Here is an 18,338-nt window from a genome sequence, read left to right on the forward strand (position 1 = left end):
CAGAGGCTTGTCCCATGCTGACTCCAGCTGTGACCCCGGTTTCCCTGCCCTCCCAGAACTGCTTCTGGCAGCACCTGGCCCACGTCCTCAGCCCCGGCTCGGCAGGTCCAGCCCTGGCCCTGAGGTCCTCACTCCTGTCCTGCCACTTCCTCTCAACTCTTAGCCATGGCTCTTGTCCAGCCTCTTGCCTTTCTCTTGCTCTGTTTTGTCTCTTGGGGACCTTGCTTCTTCCAGTGTCAGGTCATTGGGTTCTTGCTGGACGTGGAGGGGTGCGTCTTGGCCTCTGTTCCTGCCCATCTTGGCCTCTGCTCCTGCCCGCTTGCCGGAGGCAGCCTTACTTGGACGTCATGTGCCTTCCATGTCCCCGGCTTGCGACAGAGACCCTCTGTGCCAGTGACCCCCGTTCCTTCCTGTTCTTCCCACCCCCCGCCGCCTCCTTTCATCCCCCCTGCCCTGTGCCTCACCCCTCCCCCCGCACCCCCCCACCCCGCCGCCCAGTGTAAAATCTCTCCTTACGAAGAGATGGGTCACTTTGCCAGAGCCGAGCAGAGAGCACGCTGACCAGAGATGCTTCCATCTTGACACTGGTTGTAGGTCATGCTTTTTTAACAGTCCCTGGAACTTGAACAGCAAATATTGGATTTGTAGTTTATTTTTATAATCATTTGGATAACTAAGGAAAGATATGCTTTATAGTGTTTCAGTGCACACCAAAAATTATAAACCTGGCAGCGTCCAGCCTGGTTTTGCCCCCAGCCCTTGCCCACTGTGGGGACATTTTAGATGTTGAGTGGAAGGATGGCCAAGACCATCTGACCCCTGGCACTTTCCTAATTGAGATTTTGTTTCCTACTGATAAAATAGGTGAATAGTTAAGATGTGGATCTTTTGAAAAATAATAAGAATGACCGGGACAGTTTTAAGCGGTCAGGCTGGGCAGCCTACCGTGGGAGCTCAGTAGCCGGCTCCAAGGGTAGGTGGCTGTCTGGCAGGCGTCTCCCTGGTGTCGCATCGGCAGAGCCTGTGGAACGGGCGACTTCTCATTGAGCCCCGGGTGGAGATGGCTGGTAGAGTCCCAGTGGCCTGGGCCAAGGCTCCAGGCAGTGTCTGGAGCATCTGGGGAAGCTGTGCCTAGAGACAGGGCTGTGGCCAGGGCTCCTCTCGCCCTGCTCACGCTGCCTCTTCCTACTTCTCTGGCCCCTGGGTTGGCGTGAGGAGAGTTTCAAGGAAGCAGTTGGCAACTGCTCTGTCCAAGGTCCCCACTAGTACCCCACACCTGGGCCTCGGGTCTTCCTGCTCTGTAGGGGCTGGGTCAGCAAGGGGTCTTCTCCCCAAACTCACCTGGGATCCATCCAGCTGGAGTGAAAAGCAGGGCCAGGCTGATAAAGATGTGGCCCCCCGGGAAGTGGGCCTTTACAGCAGGGTACTTGCTGGTCCTGGGGAAGCCACCTGGCAAATCCACCCTGGTTGCAGTTCAGAGAGAGGGCAGGCCCAGACCTCAGGGGGCGATGGCAGGGGCACTTCATCGTTACCATGGCAGTTCAGGTTGATTCCCTTTAAACACTTGGTTTTTTTGTGTTTTTTTTGCGGTACGCGGGCCTGTCACTGTTGTGGCCTCTCCCGTTGCGGAGCGCAGGCTCTGGACGTGCAGGCTCAGCGGCCATGGCTCACGGGCCCAGCCGCTCCGCGGCATGTGGGATCTTCCCAGACCGGGGCACGAACCTGTGTCCCCTGCATCGGCAGGCGGACTCTCAACCACTGCGCCACCAGGGAAGCCCTAAACACTTGTTTTTATATAAGATTTCTCCATTTAAAATTCAGATGTAAGGTCTAAGGAAGAAAAGAATCCTATAATCCCATTATGAAGAAATTCAGTTTAGTGAGTTTTTGGCACATGCCCTTCAGGAACAGGGGCCTAGTGGTGAACCTTCTTGAGGCTTCTCTCCCAGTGGGCGTGTCCACCCCTAACCGGGTGCTCACACCCCCTTTAATGGGCCAGTTGCTGATGTCATAATTTTATCATTATTTGGTCATTGCCTTGAAACTCTTCATGAACATAAGTTTTAGTAACTATCCTATAGCCCATGTTTTATAAGTTATAGGTGTACAATATAGTCATTTTTATTTTAGATTCTGATCTTAAGATACAGTATTCTGTATTATATATTCCATTAGGATCAGGGTTGTACTATATTTAAGGAAAAACCATCTTTAGGGCTATATATGTTGTCAAATTACTTTCCAGAAAGGTTGTGCTAGTTTATACTCCTACAGGTACTGTCTGCACAAGTGCCCACAAGTGCCCACACGTGTCCTTGGCTGTTGTGGAGGTTGCTGAGCATTTTTAAAGGGGGTTCTGAGTGTCACGTGCTTCAGCACCCAGGCTGTGCGGTCCCGCTGCCCAAGGGGAGAGCCCCAGCCCTGCCCCTGACGGGAGGGGTGGTGATCTTGGGCCAGCTACACAGTTAGTCCCAGCGTCCTCACCTCTAAAAGGAGCGCTTCCCTTCTGGCTGTTGTAAAAGTTCAGTAAGTGCACATGTTAAATGCTTAGTCTCACTCGGGGGCTCTCTGGAACGCTGTTTGCCCTAACAGAGGGTCCATGAAACAACACGCAGGAAGAAATTCTTGTCAGTTTGATAGGTGCAAAAGTTCTCAGCTTGATATGTGTCTTTGTCCCATTTGGGCTGTTGTATAACAAAATACTAGATAGCTGAGCTTATAAGCAACAGAAATTTATTTCTCACAGTCCTGGGAGCTGTAGGTCTGAGATCAGTGCTAGTTGGGTGAGGACCTTCTTCTCACGAGTCACAGGCTGTTGCTCGCATGGCAGAAGGGGCACCAGTCCCATTCGTGAGGGCTCTGCCCTGGTGGTCTAATCCCCTCCCAGAGGCCCCACCTCCCCACACCATCACCTTGGGGGGGGGTAGGTTTTTGTTTTTGTTTTTCTGGCTGTGTTGGGTCTTCGTTGCTGCACGCAGGCTTTCTCTGTTTGTGGTGAGTGGGGGCTACTCTTTGTTGTGGTGCGTGGGCTTCTCGTTGTGGTGCCTTCTCTTGTTGTGGAGCACGGGCCCTAGGTGTGCTGGCTTCAGTATTTGTGGCTCACGGGCTTAGCTGCTTTGTGGCATGTGGGATCTTCCCTGACCAGGGCTTGAACCCGTGTCCCCTGCATTAGCAGGCGGACTCTTAGCCACTGTGCCACCAGGGAAGTCCAGGGCGGTAGGTTTTGACATAGGAATTTGGAGGGACACAAACATTCGGACCATAGTAATTTGTATTTAAAATTTTGTTTTTGCAGTTGAAGGTTTTTTTACTTATTTATTGACTGTTTCTGTCTCTACAGTCTATTATCTAATAAGGTTTTAGTATGTTTGTCAAATTGCAGGAATTCTGTGTATTAATCCTTTGTGTCTGGGACAAATAATTTTCAGCTTAGTGTTTTCTTTTAAATTTTGTTTATTCAAAATTCCTAATTTTAAAGTTTCTCTTTTAAAAAATTTAAAAATTTTGCTTCATCAATTTTTTTTATTGTGGTAAAATATATGTGACATAAAATTTGCCATTACAGAACTTTTTAAGTGTACAATTCAGTGACATTAATTACAGTGAAAATGTTTTGCAGCCATCATCACTGTATTTCCAAAACTTATCACTCAAACAGAAATTCTGTAGCCATGAAGTAATAACACTCTGCTCTCCTACCCCCCAACCCCTAGTACTCCCTAATCTACTCTCTGTGTCAATGAATTTGCTTATTGTAGATATTTCACATAAATGAATCATATAAAGTTTGTCCTGGGCTTCCCTGGCGCCGCAGTGGTTGAGAGTCCGCCTGCCGATGCAGGGGACATGGGTTCGTGCCCTGGTCCGGGAAGATCCCACGTGCCGCGGAGCGGCTAGGCCCATGAGCCATGGCCGCTGAGCCTGTGTGTCTGGAGCCGCAACGGGGTGGCCACAACAGTGAGAGGCCCGCGTACCACAAAAAAAAAAAAAAAAAATTGTCCTTTTTTATCTGGCTTATTTCACTCAGCATAATTTTTTTCAAGGTTCATGTACATCATACCATGTATCAGAACATCGTTTTTATGGATAAATAATTTTCTTTTATATGTCTACACCCCCCTTTTTTTTTTTTTTTTTTTTTTTGGCCTCGCCTTGCAGCATGCAGGATCTTAGTTTCCTGTTCAGGGATCGAACCCATGCACCCTGCAGTGGGAGTGTGAAGTCTTAACCCCTGATATGCAGGTATCTGCCTGAGTCCCATCTTCAGTTTTTCGGGGTAATGTAGAAGTGGAATTGGCTGAATCACATGGTAACTCTGTGTTTAACTCTTTGAGGAACTGCCAGACTGATTTCCGCAGTGGCTGCACCATCTTACATTCCCACCAGCAGTGCACAAGGATTCCAGTTTTTCCACATCCTCACCAACAATTATTTTCCTTTTTTTTTTTTTTAAAGTTATAACCATTCTAGTAGATGTGAATTGGAATCTCAATGGTGGTTTCGATTTGCATTTTCCTCATGATTAAGGATGTTGAGCATTGTTTCACGTTTTTATTGGCCATTTGTATATCTTTGGGGGAATGTCTAAAGTTCTTTAACCCCCCCTCCTTTTAAAAACATTTTATTTATGTATTTATTTTTGGCTGCATTGGGTCTTCATTGCTGCTCGCGGGCTTTCTCTAGTTATGGAGAGTGGGGGCTACTCTTCATTGCAGTGCGTGAGCTTCTCATTGTGGTGGCTTCTCTTTGTTGTGGAGCATAGGCTCTAGGCGCGTGGGCTTCAGTGGTTGTGGCACACAGCCTCAGTAGTTGTGGCTCGCAGGCTCTAGAGCACAGGCTCAGTAGTTGTGGCGCATGGGCTTAGTTGCTCTGCGGCATGTGGGATCTTCCTGGAGGGCTCGAACCCGTGTACCCTGCATTAAAGACTTTTTTTTTTAAGAGCAGTGTTAGGTTTGCAGCAAAACTAAGAGGAAGGACAGATATTTCAGGTATACCCCTTCCCCCCTCCCCCACATAGTCTCCCCCATTATCAACATCCCCCACCAGAGCCGGGCATTTGTTATAACTGATGAACCTATGTTGGCACACCATAATCACCTAACGTTGGCACACCATAATCACCTAAAGGGCACAGTTTACATCGGAGTCACTCTTGGTGTTGTACATCCTGTGAGTTTGAACAATGTATAATGACATGTATCCACCATTAGAGTATCATATAGAGTAATTTCACTGCCTCAGATCCTATGTGCTCTGTCTGTTCAATCCTTCCCCACTCCTGGCAAGTACTGATTTTTTTTTTTTAACTGTCTTCATAGTTTGGACGTTCAAGACTGTCGTATGGTTGGAATCATACAGCAGCTTTTCAGATTGGCTTCTTTCGTTTAGTAATGTGCAATTAAGATTTCGTTGTGTTTTGATAGCTCATTTCTTTTTAGCACCAAATAATATTCTGTTGTCTCAATGTACACAGTTTGTTTATCCATTCACCTCCTGAAGGACATTTTGATTGCTTCCAGATTTTGGCAGTTCTGAATAAAGCTGCTATACACATTCTGAGTTGGGTTTTTTGTCTCTTTGTCTTTGAGTTAAAGGAGTTCGTTATATATTCTACATATTAAACCCTTACTAGATATATAATTTGCAGATATTTTCTCCCACTCGGTTGTCTTTTTACTCTCTTGACTGTGTCCTTTGATGCACAAAGTTTTTAATATTCATGAAGTCCATTACCTATTTTTTCTATTGTTGCCTGTGCTTTCAGTGTCATATTTGAGAAACCATTGCCAAATCCAAGGTCATGCAGGTTTTGCCCTATGTTTTCTTCTGAGAATTTTTAGTGTTAACTCTTGAACTTAGCTCTTTGTTCCATTTTGAGTTTTTTTAAATGGTATAGGGTAAGGGTCCAACTTCATTCTGTTGCATGTAGATGTACAATTTTCCCAGGACCATTTGTCGAAAAGACTGCTTTTTCCCATTGAGTGATTCTGGCATCCTTGTCAAAAATTAATAGAGCTAGAAAACTAATAAGGACCTACAGTGTAGCACAGGGAACTCTACTCAGTACTCTGTAATGGCCTGTATGGGGAAAGAATCTAAAAAAGAGTGGATATACATATAACTGATTCACTTTGCTGTACAGCAGAAACTAACACAACATTGTAAGTCAACTATACGCCAGTAAAAATAAAAAAAATAATAGAACATATATGTGAGGGTTTAATTCTGGACTCTCAATTCTGTTCCTTTTTATATTATTTATTTGGTTGCACTGGGTCTTAGTTGAGGCAGGTGGGCTTCTTAGTTGCAGCTCACAGGCTCCTTAGTTGCGGCACAAGGGCTCCTTTAGTTGAGGCAGGTGGGCTCCTTAGTTGCGGCTCCAGGGCTCCTTAGTTGTGGCTCACGGGCTCTTTAGTTGCGGCATGCATGTGGTATCTAGTTCCCTGACCGGGGTCAAACCCGGCTCCCCTGCATTGGGAACATGGAGTCTTATCCACTGCGCCACCAGGGATGTCCCTCAGTTCTGTTCTGTTGGTCTGAATGTCTGTCCTTATGCCAGTACCACACTGTTTTGATTACTGTAGCTTTGTAGTAAGTGTTTGAAATCAGGAAATGTGAGTTCTCCAACTGTGATCTTTTTCAAGATTGTTTTGACTATTCAGGGCCCCTATGTAACTGGGCAGGACCCTATGGGGCCTTCCCGGAGCAGACCCCTCCCCCATATCCTCTCCTTTAGCTCCTCCCTGAAGTACGTAGATAAAAGTATCTGATGCACATTTCTTGAGTTGTTTTACAGTTGCTAAAACCACCACCAAATGGAAGAAATTAACTACTTGATGACCATGAGTAGGTAGCTCCCAGACCTACTGGTGCCTAAGGATTGATAATGTTAACCCCTGTGACACTACCCTGTTACCTCACCATCAACCAATCAAAATTGTGCACAAGCTGATTACATACCCTGGGACTTCCCTCCCTCACCTGACCTTTAAAAATGCTTTCCTGAAACCCATTGGGGAGTTCGGGTATTTTGAGCACTAGCTGCCCTGGACTCCTTGCTTGGCACCCTGCACTTTCCTTCACCACAACTCAGTGTCAGTAGATTGGTTTTACTGAGTATGGGCAAACAGACCTAAGTTTGGTTCAGTAACACCTTGAGATCCCATATGAATCTTAGGATGGGTTTTTCCATTTGAAAAAAAAAATTATTGAGGTTTTGAAAGAGATTATATTGAATCTTTAGATCACTTTGGGTAGTATTGTCATCTTTACAAAAGCAAGACTTGCAGTCCAGGAACCCAAGATGTCTTTCCATTTATTTAGGTTTTCTTTAACTTCTTTCAGCAGTGTTTTGTAATTTTTGGTGTACAACTTTTACACCTCTGTATTTTTCAGCTCAGGATGAAAAAACAAAACCGAAACAAAATCATAGCCTGGGTCACTTGAAACAACAGAATTCAGTTTTCTCACAGTTCTGGAGGCCAGAAGTCCCAGATCAAGGTCTGGCAGTAATCAATGATCAAAAACCTCCCAACAAAGTAAAGTTCTGAATTGGATGACTTTTCTTGGTGAATTCTACCAAACATTTAAAAAATTCGGTTGATTTCTGATGAGGACTCTTCCATAGCCTTCTTGTTGTGTCCTCATGTGGCCTTTTCTCAGTGCACGGGGAGAGAGAGCAAGGGTGCTCTCTTTTTTTTATTTTGGCCGCACCACGCAGCCTGCAAGATCTTAGTCCCCCGACCGGGGATTGAACCTGTCCCCTCAGCAGTGAAAGCATGGAGTCTTAACCACTGGACCACCAGGGGAGTCCTGGGAGCTCTCTTCTTTTTAGGATACTAATGCTGTCAGATCAGGACTCTACCCTGTGACATCATTTAACCTTAATTACTTCCTTACTCTCTAGCCACACTGGGGTTAGGGCTTCAATATAAGAATTCGGAGGGGACACAGACATTCAGTCTGTAACAGCCACCTCGGTTAAATTTATTCCTAGATATTTTACTCTTTTCAGTGTTACTGTAAGTGGAATTGTTTCCTTTATTTCCTTTTCGGATTCATTGTTGTTCACTGTTAGTGTACAGAAATGTAACTGATATTGGCGTGTTGATTTTGTATCCAGGAACGTTGCTAAATTCATTTTTTCTAACAGTTTGTGTATGAATAATCTTTAGTTTTCTATGTATGAGATCAGTTCATCTCTGAATAGAGGTAGTTTTGTTTCTCCCTTTCCAATTTGGATGCCTTTTATTTCTTTTTCTTGCCTGATTGCCCTGGCTAGAACTACCAAATATTGTATTGACTATAAGTGGCAAAAGTAGGCATCCTTGGGACTTCCCTGGTGGTCCAGTGGTAAAGAATCTGCCTTCCAATGCAGGGGACGCAGGTTCCATCCCTGGTCGGGGAGCTAAGATCCCACATGCTGCGGGGCAGCTAAGCCTGCGTGCCACAACTACTGAGCACATGCACCTCGACTAGAGAGCCTGCGTGCTACAAACTAAAGAGCCCACGCGCTGCAACAAAAGATCCCGCGTGCCAGAACTAAGACCTGATGCAGCCAAAAAAAAAAAGTGGGCATCCTTGGGAATTCCCTGGTGGCAGTCCAGTGATTAGGACTCGGGGCTTTCACTACCGGGGTCCAAGTTTGATCCTTGGTTGGGGAGCTAAGATCCCGCAAGCTGTGTAGTGCAGCCAAAAAATAAAAAATGTTGGCATCCTTGTCTTGTTACTAATTTTAGGAGAAAAGCTTTCAGACTTTCACCATTCAGTGTGACGTTGGCTGTAGGCTTTTTTCATGTTGAAATTTCTTTCTATTCCTAGTTTATTGAGTGTTTCATCACAAAAGTGTATTAGGTTTTGTCAGATACTTTTCTGCATCAATTGAGATGATCTTTTTTCCTCCTTCATTCTATTCTTTTCTATTCTGCACACACATGGTGTGTTGATTGATTGATTTTTGTATGTTGAACTATCCTTGCATACCTGGGATAAATCCTACTTGGTCATGGTGTACGATCCTTTTAATATGCTGCTGAATTTCAGTTTGTTAGTATTTTGTTGAGGATTTTTGCATCAAAATTCATATACTTTTCTAATAGTGTCTTTGACTCTGATATCAGGGTTATGCTAGACTTGTAGAATGAGTTAGAAAGTGTTCCCACCTCTTCAGTTTTTTGGAAGAGTTCAAGAATGATTGGTGTTAATTTTTTTAATGTTTGGTAGCATTCACCAAGAAAAGCCATCCAGTTCAGAACTTTACTTTGTTGAGAGGATTTTGATTACTGGATTACTGATTCAGTTTCTTTACTACTTATAGGTCTATTTAGATTTTTTCTCAATTCAGTTTTGGTAGGTTGTGTGTTTCTGTGAATTTGTCCATTTCATCTAGGTTATCCAATTTTTTGGTGTACAACTGTTCATAGTATTCTCTTGTAATCCCTTTCTATTTCTATAATAAATGTAATGTTCCCACTTTCATTTCTGATTTTAGTAATATGGATTTCCTCTCTTTTTTCCTTAGTCTAGCTAAAAGTTTGTCACTTTTGTTGATCTCTTCAAAGAACCAACTTGTTTTCATTGATTTTTTTTTCTCTATTTTTTTCCTGCACTGTTTATCTCCTCTGTAATTGTTATTACTTACTTTTTTCTTCTGGTTTTGGGTTCAGTTTGTTCTCTTCTCATTTTTTAAGGTATTCAGTTAGATTATTGATTTGAGATCCTTCTTTTTTTGTTGTAGGCATTTACAGCTGTAAATTTTTCTCTGGGCACTACTTTTGCTGCATCCTTAAGTTTTGATGTCTTGTGTTTATCATCTCAAGGTATTTTCTAATTTCCCATGTGATTTCCTTTTTGACCAATTGGTTGTTTGTGTTTAATTTCCTCATACTTGTGAGTTTTCCAGCTTTCCTTCCATTATTGATTTCTAGTTGTATTCCATAGTGGTCAGAAAGATATTTGTTGATCTTCTGTCTTGTTCTGTTATTGAAAGTGGGGTATTGAAATCTCCAACTATTATTTTATAACATATTTCTCCCTTCAGTGCCATCAATTTTTGCTTCATATGTTTTGGTTCATAATTTGTTAGTTGCATATAGGTGTATAATTGTCATATCTTCTTGATGGATTGAACCTTTTACCAATACATAATGTCCTTTGTGTCTTGTACTTTTTCCGTCATTTACTTCTAACCTCTTTGTGTCTTTGTATGTAAAGTGAATCTCTTATAGGCAGCATATGGGTGGATTGTGTTTTCTTATCCATGCTGGCAATTTCCATCTTTTAAGAGGAGAGTTTATTCCATTCACATTTCAAGTAATTGCTGACAAGAAAGTATTTGCTTCTGTTATCTATTTGTTTTCTGGATGTCATGTATGCATTTTGTTCCTAAATTCTTCCATTATTGCCTTTTTTGGGTATTTAGTTGATTTTTTTGTAGCATATTATTTTGATTCCATTCTTCTTTTCTTTTCTGTATGCCTGTTAGTTATTTTCTTAGAGGTTACCTTGGGGATTACAATTAACATCTTAATCTTTTAACAACCTAGTTTGAATAATACCAACTTAATTTCAGTAGTTACAAACACTCTGGTCCCATATATTTCCATTATCCAACCCCTCATATTGTTACTGTCGCAAAGAGAAGTTACAAACCCAAAGTATAATAACCAATAATGTTGGGTTTTATATTATCTTGTATAGTTTCTTAACCATTTTTCTTTATTTCTTTTTATGGCTTCAAGTTACTGTCTAGTATCTTTTTGTTTAGCCTGAAGACTCCCTTTTGTATTTCCTTTACAGAACATCTACTAGTGATGAATTCATTCCCTCTTTCTCTTTTAGATTTTTTTATCTGGGAATATCTTAATTTTGCCTTCATTTTTTAAAATTTTTTTATTATTTTAAAATTTTTTCTGACCATGCCACACAGCATTTGGGATCTTAGTTCCTTGACCAGGGCTCGAACCCGCTCCCCCTGCAGTGGGAGTGTGGAGTCTTAACCATTATACCACCAGGGAACTCCCTCACCTTCTTCTTCTTCTTTCTTTTTTAAAATTATTTATTTATTTACTTATTTTTGGCTGCATTGGGTCTTCGATGCTCCACATGGGCTTTCTCTAGTTGCATTGAGTGGGGGCTACTCCTCGTTGTGGTGCTAGGGCTCCTCATTGTGGTGGCTTCTCTTGTGGAGCAGGGCTCTAGGTGCACAGGCTTTAGTAGTTGTGGCACATGGGCTCAGTAGTTGTGGCTCGCGGACTCTAGAGCACAGGCTCAGTAGTTGTGGCATACAGGCTTAGTTGCTCTGAGGCATGTGGGATATTCCCAGACCAGGGCTCAAACATGTGTCCCCTGCATTGACAGGCGGATTCTACCACTGCACTGCCAGGGAAGTCCCTCGCCTTCATTTTTTTTTTTTTTTTGGTGGTACGCGGGCCTCTCACTATTGTGGCCTCTCCCGTTGCGGAGCACAGACTCCAGACGCGCAGGCTCAGTGGCCATGGCTCACGGGCCTAGCCGCTCCGCGGCATGTGGGATCTTCCAGGACCGGGGCATGACCCTGTGTCCCCTGCATCGGCAGGCGGACTCTCAACCACTGCGCCACCAGGGAAGCCCTCGCCTTCATTTTTGAAGGATAGTTTTTGCTGACAGTCTTTTCCTTTTAGCACCTTGAATGTGTCCTCCCACTGCCTTCTGGCCTCCATTCTGGTTAGAAATCAGTTGTTGCTGCTTTCAAGTTACTTCTCTTGCTGCTTTCAAGATTATCTCTTTGTCCTTCGATGATTTGACTATCTTGGTATGATCTCTCTGAGTTGATCCTGCTTGCAGTTCATTGAGCTTCTTGGATGTGTAGATTCATATCTTTTATGGAATTTTGAATGTTTGGGGTCATTATTTTTTTAAATATTCTTTCTGCCCCTTTACTCCTTATCCGTTTGTGGGCCCCCATAATATGTGTGTTGGTGTGCTAGGTGATGTCCCATATGTCCCTATGCTCTGTTCACTTTTCTTCATTTTTCTGCTCCTTAGATGGGATAATCTCAATTATCCTAACTTCAAGTTTGCTGACTCCTTTTGCTTGCTCAAATCTACTACTGAATTGCTCTAGTGAGTTTTTCATTTCAGTTATTGTATTATTCTCCAGAATTTTTGTTGAGTCCCTTTCTATAATTTCTGTGTCTTTATTGGTGTTCTCATTTTGTTTAGACATTATTTTCCTGGCTTTGTTCAGTTTTTTTGTTTTTTTTTTTTTGGCTGTGTCGGGTCTTAGTTGTGGCGTGCTGGCTCTTCGTTGTGGTAAGTGGGCTTCTCTCTAGTTGTGGTGTGTGGGTTTTCTCTTCTCTAGTTGTAGTGCATGGGCTCTGTAGTTTGCAGCACTCAGGCTCTCTAGTTGAGGCTTGTGGGCTCAGGAGTTGTGTGTGGGCTTAGTTGCCCCACAGCATGTGGGATCTTAGTTCCCCAACCAGGGATCGAACCCACATCCCCTGCATTGGAAGGCAGATTCTTTATCACTGGACCACCAAGGAAGTCCCTGGTTTTGTTTAGTTTTTTGCCTATGATTTTTTTTACCTCTTTGAGCACGGTTTTTTGGGGTTTTTTTTGGGTTTTTTGGCCACACAGCTTGCAGGATCTTAGTTCCCCAACCAGGGATCAAATCCGGGCCCATGGCAGTGAAAGTGCCGAGTTCCAATCACTGGACTGCCAGGGAATTCCCTCTTTGAGCATTTTTAAGACAGTTGATTTTAATTCTTTGTCTGGTAAGTCTAATGTCTGGGCTTATTCAGAAATAGTTTTTGTCAGTTTTTTTTTTATCCTTTAAACGGGCCATACTTTTCTGTTTCTTTGTATGCTTTGTGATTTTGTTGTTGCTGTTGAAAATTGGACATTTGAATATTATAATGCGTAAATCAGATTCTCCCCCTCCTTGCAGGATTTGCTGTTCTTGAGTGTTAAAGGCTTCTCTTGTGTTCCACCAGTGTTTTGACTGAAATTTCCTTGAATGCCAGGAGCTTAAAAAAAGTCTCTCAGTCTTTGCAGATTGGTTCTGTGCTAGGGTACTTCTTGAACATGTAGCCAGGCCAGTTACATTTCTGCCTTCTTCACTTCCTGCTTTCCTTGAGCCTATGGTTAGCTGGTGGTGAAAGCTTCAGATCTTCTCAGTTCTTTTCTTAGCGTGTATCCTGTCCTAGGCATATGTGTGACTTTCTCAGCTCCGCAGTGTACCTGGGTGCTTCTGAATGCCCTGATATCCCTGGGTTTCTCTGTGGCTTTACCTCCTTGGCTTTATGCAATCTGTTGTGTCTCACCTGCCATCCTTTGCTGTAGGCAGCTGTGAGTTTTTCATGGCCTTACAGTCTTTTATTTATTTATTTATTTGGCTGCTCCGGGTCTTAGTTGTAGCACATGGGATCTTTGTTGCAGCATACAGGATCTTTAGTTGCAGCGTGCGGGATCTAGTTCCCTGACCAGGGATCGAACCTGGGCCCCCTGCATTTGGAGTGCTGAGTCTTAACCACTGGACCATCAGGGAAGTCCCCTACAGTCTTCTTGAGCAGTTCCTGTGCTTCTCCCATGCTCTGTGGGTTCTGAGCGAGGCAAAACAGAGCACCTGTGTCAGCCCTCCGGGTAGCCCTGGACTGGTTAGAACAGACAGACAGTAATTTGTGACTAAGGTCTGCTCTGCTTCTCTGGAATGGAGGGCCTGGGTCCCACGTGGTAGTCAGAGGTGGCCATCATTCACCCATCTTCAAGATGCCTGTCGCCTAGCCAGGGAGCGGCCAGGCTAAGGGCAAGTAAAGTCGACACAAAGCTTTCCTACTGTGTTTTAGTTGCCTTTTTCTTGATTCTGCATTCACAGCCAAAGGTTGCTGTAAACCTTTGACTGTTTTCCAGAGTTCTGACAAAGTTGGTTCTGACGGTTTCTGCAGTATTTTGTTTGTTTGTTTCTATGGAAGGATGGGAGTTTGGAGCTGCCTGCTTTGCCATTTTGCTGATGTTACACCCTAAATTTTTCTCTTTTAATCAGGAATGAGTGGCTTTCATTAAAGGCCATATTACTGTCAATTAGGTTTTGTGGTGTGGGTTTTCAAAGTGGCCTGTTAATTAAGCCCCTCATTGCTTTCTGGATTAATTCCCCCTTCATTACAATGGACTGTTTTTAAATGTTCCAGTGTATTAAATTTCCTAGTCTTTAGTGTGCTTGCATCTGTGGTCATATGTGAGATTGGATTGTGTTTTCTGTGTTTAGTGGATTTTTTTTTTTTTTTTTTTTTTTTTGCGGTACGCGGGCCTCTCACTGCTGTGGCCTCTCCCGTTGCGGAGCACAGGCTCCGGACGCGCAGGCTCAGCGGCCGTGGCTCATGGGCCCAGCCGCTCCACGGCATGTGGGATCTTCCCGGACCAAGGCACGAACCCGTGTCCCCTGCATTGGCAGGCGGACTCTCAACCACTGTGCCACTAGGGAAGCCCTGTTTAGTGGATTTTGATAGATGGTTATACTGACTTCATGTATCAAGAAGTAGAAATTTCATTCTTTTTTCTGTGTTCTGATTTGCTAATTTTTGCTTTTATGGTAATTTCTGCTTTTATGTTTTGTCTTTTGTTTTCCTTGGTATTTGTTTGCTCTTTGCTTTTTTTAAATTTATTTTATTTGTTTTTGGCTGCATTGGGTCTTCGTTGCTGCATGTGGGCTTTCTCTAGTTGCGGTGAGTGGGGGGCTGCTCTTTGTTGCAGTACGCAGGCTTCTTATTGTGGTGGCTTCTCGTTGAGGAGTACGGGCTGTAGGCACGCAGGTTCAGTAGTTGTGGTGCGTGGGCTCAGTAGTTGTGGCTCACGGTCTCTAGAGCACAGGCTCAGTAGTTGTGGCACATGGGCTTAGTTGCTCCGTGGCAGGTGTCATCGTACCGGATCTGGGCTCGAACCCGTGTCCCCTGCACTGGCAGGCAGATTCTTAACCACTGCGCCACCAGGGAAGTCCCTCTTTGTTCTTTTCTAACTTGATGATTTGAGTGCTTAGTTCTTTGGTGGGGGGTGTTCATCCCCAGTTGAGTTCCTTTCTTGCCTGGGCTGCTCCCTACCCATGTCATTGTCACCCTGGACTTACAGGGGTGCTGCTGCTGGTTTTACCTTTTATTGAGAAGGTAAGACATGCACACGTGACAACGTTTCAACAACGACGGTGTCTTTCTTCTGTCTGTGCCTCTGTCCTTCATTTGTAAAAGGAGCTGGTGAATGCCTGCCTCTTGTCAGTGTGTAGTCAGACTGCCCTGGATTTCTCTGCCTTTGGGCTTCAGAAGCACAGACTTGGGAGTCAGCTTTGTATTCCTGAGGCCTTGCATCTCCAAAGCTGTGTCAATAATTGTTTTTAAAATGAAATTGAGTTTTGTGGAGAGGCCTCGTACCGCCCTGGTGGTCACTCCACCAGCCTGTTGGGAGAGGACGCAGTCTCTCTGCCATCACAGTGTCTCTGGCCTCTGCACTAGCCCCGAGGCTCGCGCACCAGGTTCTGCTGAGCAGAGTGTTTTTGGGAATGAGCCTCAGGTACACCGATCACATCCCATTGCAGAAGCTGTAACTGCCTTTGCCTCCGTGCAGGCCATTCCGTCTCACAGGTTCTTTGAGCACCTCACAGGCCCTGGCTCCCCCACCTGGGCTCGGGCCCCAGCCTCTTTCGAGGAGCTTTTGCTCCCCTGTCCTGGGGCTGGGCTGCTCAAAGCAGACAATTGTTGAGGTAAATACCTGCTTGTTAACTTTCAGAGAGAGAGGCCTCCTCTTCTGTTCGTGAAGCCGTGTGTACCCCTTCCAACTGGTCATCCTCCTGCACCTGCGTCTTCCTGACGCTCTCTATTCCCTGGTCTCAGTGAATCACTCCCTCCTCTCTGTTCCCTCCACTCACAATTCATAGTAGTGAGGTCGCTTTTGACTGCAAGTAAGGAAACCCCCCACTTAGCGTGGCTTTGAAAAGGGAAAGTTGCTGCCCCTGACAGAGTCCTGGGGCAGGGGCTCTGGACTGGCAATCCAGCGGCTTGGCGAGGGGAGAGCACAGACCTGCATGGGCTTCACAGTTTCCCGGAAGGAAGAGATGGTCTCTTCTTTTCTCTCTCTCTCCTTGAACTTTTTATTTTGAGATAACTGTAGATTTTCATGCAATTGTAGGAAATAACAGAGATTCCCCAGTAGCCTTCACCTGTTGTGCAACTGTAGTGCAGTGCTGTAACCAGGAAGTGGACCCTGATCAGTCCACCAACCCCATTCAGACTTCTCCATCTGTGACACGTGTGTGTGTGTGTAGTTTGGTGTGACCAAAAACAAAGACGCCCATCCCAGGGGCCCACCACAGACCCCTCACTCCTCATTATCCAGAACCAGGACACGTGGCCACCCCTGGTCTGTCACTGGCCGAGGTGTGGGCAGTACCATGATGGACTGTGCTGTCCAAAAGGAGTATACTGCAAGCCACAGCCGTGCTTTTAAATTTTCCAGAACTCCCATTAAAAATGAAAATTAGGGAATTCCCCGGCGGTCCAGTGGTTGGGACTCCGCGCTTTCACTACTGAAGGCCCGAGGAGGGTGTGGGTTGGATCCCTGGTCAGGGAACTAACATGGAAGGAAGGAAGAAAGGAAGGAAGGAAGGGAGGGAGGGAGGGAGGGAAGGAAGGAGGGAAGAAGGGAGGGAGGGAGGAAGGAAGGAAGGAAGGGAATTAAACAAGTGGAATTCACTTTGGTAAGTATTTTACTTAATACAGTATATCAAAAATATTTTCTACATGTAATCAATATAAATAATTATTAACTAAATAGTTTATTCTTTTTTTTTTGCACAAAGTCTCAAATCCAGGTGGTATTTTACGCTTATAGCACATCTAAATTCGGAAGAGTCCTGTTGCAAGTACACAATAGGCGCTTGGGCTGGTGGCCACCATATTGGATGGGACAGGTGTAGACCAGTCAGGATTTACCCCGGTTCACAATGAGGGGGCAGCATGGACGGAAACAAAACTGGGATTTTGCCAGCAAGGAGACAGCGGGAGCAGCCGTTGGCTGGACAGTCCGTTGGGGTCAGCTGTGGTCCAGCCCCCCTCTCTTTGGGGCTCCTCAGAGGGCTAATTCTGCTTTATAACTGGTGGTGTGGGTGTCGTCTCAGCGAGTTCTGGTTCAGGCAGAGACCTTTATCTGTTTCCCTCCCACTTCCTGTCCCTAGCACTGTGCATTACACAGAGTAGGCGCCCCACAAACATTCTGTAAGTTATTGAATTTGTAGTTCTCAGAGAGCCTTGGAAACTACATTTTGGTATGTGCAGGTGGATTATTTGTGCAGGGTTGTCTCTGTTTCTTGTTCATTAGATGCCAGTAGCCACCTTTGTCATTGGGACAACCTCAGGCATTTCTAAACCTCTCCAGGAGGGACAACACTGTCCTCAGTCGAAAACCCTGTTTCTGAGTTAGCTTTGATTTCCTTTTTAACAGTTTCATTGAGAGTCACAAACCCTGCATTTCATGCATTTAAAGTGTACAGTTATTCAATGGCTGTTAGTATATTTGCAGAGTTGTTTCTCCATCACCACAATTTTAGAACATTTTTTATTACTCCTCAAAGAAACCTCCCCTTGTTAGCATCACCCCCAGTCCCCCAGGTGTAGGCAACCACAGATCTACTTTGTAGATTTAGCTATCCTGTATATTTCATATAAATGGAATCATATAATACGTGACGTTTTGTGTCTGGCTTCCTTCCTTAGCATAATATTTTCAAGGTTTATCCATGTTGTAGCATATATTCGTACTTCATTCCTTTTTATTGCCAAATAATCTGTTGTAATGGATATATCATAGTTTGCTTATCCATTCACCAGTTGATAGGTATTTGGGTTGTTTCCTCTGTTTGGCTATTATGAATGATGTTGCTATGAACATTTGTGAACAGGATTTTATGTCGACAAGCGTTTTCATTTCTTTAGGATATTTAGGAGTGGGGTTGTGGGTCCTGTGGTCGCTTTATGTTTTTGGTAAGGAAGCGTTTGGGTCCAGACACTCTTCACGAGTGCAGCAAGTTCTCGCCTGGCAACGGGGAGGGGGTAAGGAAATTGTGTCGCGTCTGATGGTGGAATACACTGCAGCCCTAGTGAAGGCATGGGTGCGCCGAGGGCGGGCGAGTGGGTGCTGCCAGCAGCAAACCGCATGCGTGTGTGTGCAGGAGTGCCGCGTGCCAGGGCGCTGGCCCACACCACACGTTTTCTACAACAGACAAGGAATTCTCCGACGTTAGTAGTTCTGTGGCTGGGTCTTAGAAAGCGAAGTGATCTGCCCCACGCGTGGGCGGGCACAGGCTGTGCGGCCAAGAGCAC

The 18,338-nt window shown here is 44.7% G+C and overlaps 1 protein-coding gene and 1 non-coding gene across 2 annotated transcripts in view; one reads left to right on the forward strand and one right to left on the reverse strand.

Annotated features, from left to right (window-relative positions):
- The window catches only part of UBE2L3 (ubiquitin conjugating enzyme E2 L3), a 42,388-nt gene that overhangs the window by 14,429 nt on the left and 9,621 nt on the right, over positions 1-18,338 (forward strand). The gene's annotated exons all lie outside the window — the stretch shown is intronic.
- On the reverse strand, positions 13,453-13,525 carry TRNAW-CCA (transfer RNA tryptophan (anticodon CCA)). Its single transcript has one exon. It is a non-coding gene; the product is annotated as a tRNA-Trp (tRNA).

Source organism: Orcinus orca, chromosome 15 (assembly GCF_937001465.1).
Source record: "Orcinus orca chromosome 15, mOrcOrc1.1, whole genome shotgun sequence".
Classification (NCBI taxonomy): Eukaryota; Metazoa; Chordata; class Mammalia; order Artiodactyla; family Delphinidae; genus Orcinus; species Orcinus orca.